The sequence below is a fragment of the Triticum dicoccoides genome, chromosome 3A, assembly GCF_002162155.2.
Source record: "Triticum dicoccoides isolate Atlit2015 ecotype Zavitan chromosome 3A, WEW_v2.0, whole genome shotgun sequence".
Classification (NCBI taxonomy): Eukaryota; Viridiplantae; Streptophyta; class Magnoliopsida; order Poales; family Poaceae; genus Triticum; species Triticum dicoccoides.
The window spans coordinates 753,946,704-753,952,430 of NC_041384.1; positions in this window are offsets into that span (position 1 = coordinate 753,946,704).

A 5,727-nucleotide genomic window follows, 5' to 3' on the forward strand; every position below is an offset into this window, starting at 1 on the left:
CCACCCCCGCTGACCGCCCTGGGTGCCCGCACCCCAAACCCCGGGCACCCGCACCCCCGGGTTGTTTGCCTCGGACCACCCCGGGTGCCCGCACCTTCCACCCCCGGGCACCCGCACCTCCCAGAATCAGCTGCGTGCAATTTACGTTTTCTCTCATAACTTTCACTCCCGAACTCCGATTTGGGTGTTCTTTGGCTCGTTGAAAAGCTAGCGACGTGCCCGAGCTGCTCATATTGGGTTTACAACCATTGGACTCCATAAAAAATTTGGCATTTTGGCATCTTTGCATAGGCCATCCACCATATCATCCGACCATAGCTTTCCGCAACCTAACCCATTTTAGGTCCATATAGCATTTGTGGTTGCTTGAGTGGTGACTTGAGTCTCCTAAGATGTTTCAGCTACTTAGGGACGGTTGCTTATTGATCATCCACCACCACCACTTCCGCATAGCTAACTCCGGAACCACCTACCTCGAGCATACGGACGGTTACCCTTCATGCCAAAGGGGTAGGCGAAGCTCACGTTGTCGCAGTTCGTCGGGCAGCCATCGAGCATGGCACTGGCACGAGATGGTTGTGACCAGTTCCCCTCGGGGTTCTGCTGGCTTGTTACAACTCCAGATGCCAGAGCTGTTAGCTTTCCTAGCGACCCGAGCACTAACAGAAACATCGGCTACACTACACCTTGCACTAGAGAGATTCAGGTCAGGCAGGAGTGGCTTCTCTTTGAGCTACCACTATCATGACTGCATCCCTACTGCATATATATCTGTGATTTCAAAAACTTACAGCTGACACAAGTAAAACTGGAAGTTGATTTGTGCGCGCGGATGTGGCACTGGCTGTGGTGTGTTTTGGTTGCATGTGAAAGCAGATGATCATGAGCGTCGTACATGCCCATGTGTGGATGTGGCAGTGGTTTATTTGATGGGATGTGCAGGAGAAGACCGTGAGTCCGTGACCTCATACGTCATGCCGAAGGAAGACCCCGGCAACACTACAAGGATTCCAGTCTATTGCAACAAAATTTATTGCTACAAATATCTTTTGTTGCAATAGAACACAATATTACCACAAATTCCCCGGTTGTGGTAATAGGATACACGTACTGCCACAACTGAGTCTGCTCGCGATAAATACTCATTTTGTTGCAATAGAGGCCCCGTATTGCAACAAACTACATCATCGTTGCAACATGGTAGTGATATTGCAACAAACAAATTATGTTGCGCGAGACAGTTGTTTTGTTGTAATAGAGACTAGGTATTTCAACAAAATATCTATTCGTGGTAATATTCGGAAAGATATTCCGACATCTATGAGACGTTGCGTTAGTTGCAAATATCGTTGCAAAAACTAGGCTACCTATTGCAACAAAATATGCATTGGTCGCAATAGCGTACATTAAAAAAAAGAAAAATATGGACAATGTTTTATATAGGATGTAAATATTTTAAATATACATTGATATTTTTGTAATGTACGCCGAACAATTTTAAAAACATATTGAACATTTTTGTGATATTGGCTGAACAATTTTTTGAAATACACCATGAATATTTTGTTGTATATGTTGAACAATTTCTTAATATATGATGAACAAGTTTCACATACAAGGTGAACAATTTCTTAATATACGATGATCATTTTGTAGTACACGATGAATATTTTTATAATGTATGGCGAACCTTTTCATAATATCAGGTGAATATTTTCTTAATATACGATGAACATATTTTTAATACACGGTGAACCTTTTATATACTACAAAAAGGAAAACAGAGAAAATAAATAGGTAAAAAGCAAAATAGAGGAAATAAACCACAAAAAAAAGAAAATGAATAGAATGAAATAAGCAGAAAAAAAGAATAAGAAAAAGAGAAAGAACAAAGAAATCAAGAAAAGAATAAACGGATTGTCTAAGTCACATCTATATGATTTGTGCAGATAAATAACGTGTCGATCTTGTTCGATGTGTCTCGCGAGTCTGGGCTTTTTTTGTTCGCTTGTCCGTTCAAGGATATATACCCTCGTGTCTAGGCCTGGGCCTTTTTATAGTGGGCTTTTGTTTGTTTGGCGGCCGGCTGCGATTTTCATTTCCTTTTCAAGTCTATGCTATGACTGACTTCAAGTTTTCCTTATTTTTGACACTTTCATTCGATACCCTGTATTTGTTTTTTTGGCCCTTTGTTTTATTTTTTCTGTTTCATTATTTTTAAAATGATGAACTATTTAAATTCATGTTTTTTTGTTTTATTTATATTTTCCTATTTTACCATTTTTTCTTTTCTCTTTTCCTTTCTTTCTTCATTATTTATTTGTTTTAAATTCACGAACCATTTTCACTCTATCTTCTTTCAACTTTAAATGTTGTGCAAATGTTCATCAAATTTAAAAAATAATTTCTGAATGAAAAAAAGTTCACGCATTTAGCAAAAGAAAAGGAAAACGAAAGCTGACGAAATTCATTCCAAGGAAAAAAAAACTAGAAGAAAGAAGAAAGGAGGTACTGGTGTGGTTGTTGCCATCGAACATTACACGAGAGATCGATTTTCGATTCCTTCCCGTCGTCCTGTTTTTTGCCTTTTATTAAAAATCACTTCATAAAGGTTCGCTATCCCGGTTCACTGTACCGCCTGCTATTTACTCTGTTCTAATTTTGAAAATACCAATAGATATACGATGAACAATTTTCAAGTACACATTAAACATATTTTAATGTATATTGAATAATTTTTTAATATGCATTGAATATTTTCATAACATGAGTTGACTAGTTCGCAAATACACGTTGAATATTTTGTTTAATATATGCTGAATAAAAAACAAATACATAATTAACATTTTTAGTATACAATGAATATTTTTATAATACGTATTAAGTTTTTTTCTATACCATGAACATTTTCTTAATATAAAATAAACATTTTTGTAATACACATTGGACTTTTATTACACAATGAAAATTTGTATCATACCAAAAAATTGAAATGTGAAAAAACGAAAAGGAAAAAAATACATATACAAATACAAATAAACAAAAATAGAAAAAACTGAAAAGAAAAGAAAAATAAGAAATAGAAACAAAAAAAATGTAGAACCAGTGAAGCTCAAGCGTGGGCTAGCCCAAACTGGGCGTCGAGAATGCGCGCTTTCAGCGATGCCGCGGTCCTTGATGCACGCGCGCGTCAAAATAGGATCTGCCCAGACCTAGCGATTCGGCGAGATCGCAATGGAGGTCGGGACAGAGTTCCGGGTCAATAGAGTTTTGACTGTTTCCAAACTGAACTAAAGTGTTTTCTTTACCCGAACCTTTTGATGAGTGCAGAAATTCAATTCAAACATGATTTATGTAGACAAACTAGACGCACATGGCCTCTTTCTCTGCAAATGGATCTCCATCCGAGTCCAGGCCATCGTGTCTTCCTCGGACTGGATTATATTGGATCTGCGTCATTCTCGCACTAAAAGCTCCGGGTGAGTTTGTAGCCTGGGAGCGCCGGTTACGGTTAGCTAGGGTTTGCTAGTTGGAAAATGTCGAATATATGTGGTTGCATTTAATTTTGGTTGTATGATTAACATGGTGACCTCCTATATATGTAGGTATAAACTACTTGTTGATCTGGGACAAAGATGATGATGAGCTATGGCTCTATTCCCCCACATGTGCGGAAACCACAAGTTAGATGGAGATGATCTATATATGTTCTTGGTTTAGGTATTTCCATGCAAGGATCTAGTATGCCCTGATAGCTACTCCTTCTCCCATGTGATTCCAGTATGCACAACGCCAATCTTTCCCTTGCAAGATTCTACATCAGTGTGGTTGTCGGGTCTTCCTTGGATTGGGTTATATTGGATCGGTGTCGTCCTCGCACTAGAAGCCCCGGTGAGTTGCTAGCCCGGGAGTGCCAGTTATGGTTAGCTAGCTAGATCGCTTGATTAGCTAAGTTTTGCTAGTTGGAAAATGCCGAACATATGTGGTGGCATTGAATTTTGGTTGTATGATTAACATGATGACCCGCTATATATGTATGTATAAACTACTTGTTGATCTGGGACAAAGATGATGATGAGATAGATGAGCTATGGCTATATTTCGCCATCTGTGTGGAAACCACAAGACCTCCGATGAAGATGATCTATATATGTTTTTGGTGTAGATATTTCCATCGGGACCTCCGTGGGAACCACATGACCTCCCTGGCCATCGGGCCTTCTTCGGATTCGATTATATTAGATCGACGGGCTGGCCGATAAAAAAAAAGCGCTTGACAACGGTTTTCCATCACGTCCTTCATTTTCTTTACCATCTCCCGTCTTATCACCCAATCTCAAGATTGAACCGTGAGATCGGGACCGACATAGATTGATCGTCTCATCACCCCATATCTACTTATGTTTTTTTTGTGGGAGTATAACATAATAGTTTTAAAGCGAGGGTGATATGAGGTTTCTGTCAATGAGTGTAGCACACACCACCTCCATTACCCTTGCCGGCTCGGTGCCTCATCTGTTGTTCTTGTGTCGACTGTGTAGTCTCCCCGCCACGACAACCGTCATGTACGGTTGCCAACGACGAGGACATCTATCTCGGTCAGTCAGCGAAATAACCTTTTTATGAAAAAAAATTAGTAATATTATTTTTAGCTCCAGATATATTCCATATTGATTCGATTTTTTCCTAATTTATTTCATTATTCTAAATGTTCTCTTAAAAATTACTTTCTAAAATAATAATTAAGCATGTACTTTGAAATAATGTTTAACCTTTCCGCTAAAGCCCTCAGTCTCCCTTCAATTTTTTTTAATTTCCCACCAAATAATTTGGTCGTGTCTTGTGCCAAAAAAATCTTAACCTCCCCGCTAAACACCCCTCGTAAGTGCTCCCGATTATTTCTCTTCACCATATCGTGAAGATTGGATCTGAGCTCTCTCGTTCTGGTTCCTCCCTCCTCACGGCGTCATGACGGCGTCGACACCGCGGATCACTACGGAGTCCATTGAACATACAGGTTTTTCCTTTGTCCCAAATCCTCCTCCTCGTAGATGTGCAGCGCAGCGCCCCCCTTCCATCGTAGAACCACCACGCCGCCGGCCGCCGTGCAGCACTCCTCGGTCTCGCCTCCGGCATGGCCGCCGGGATGCAATAGCCCGCCTCGCCTTCGTACTACAACAACCCCCGAGATGCAACATGCTCCTTCGCCGGCGGCGGCGGCGGCGGCGCACACGCCGAGCTGGGAGACGGTCGACCCGCTGTCGTCGATGCCATCCACGGCCTCGGCCACGACGACCACAGCCATGGCCGGCGGCCGCGACCACAACCACGACTCCAGTATTTCTGTATTTTGGAGTGTCATGCGTAGTCTGATGGTGCCTAGTCTAATGGTGGAAGTGTGTGTGCTAGTACTGTTCCAGAATGTGCCCGTGTTGTTCTTACCAAGTTTTCTGAAGCATACCACATTCAGGCTAGACTGAAGCATACTGCCACATTCAGCTTATTTAACCATGGTAGTAGACTACTAGTAGTTTGCTTACCACATTCAGGCTAGATTACTGCATGTGTATGCATTGGGAGTAGCCTTGTCAGGATGGGCTCTAATTGGTGTGTCATGTCTATGCTTCACAGCTTCAGTATAGACTTGATTATATGTGCTCTGCTTTGATCACTAGTAGAAAAAGGGTCAAACGTGAAGCACATTAATGCCGGTTTGAATTTGAGCCG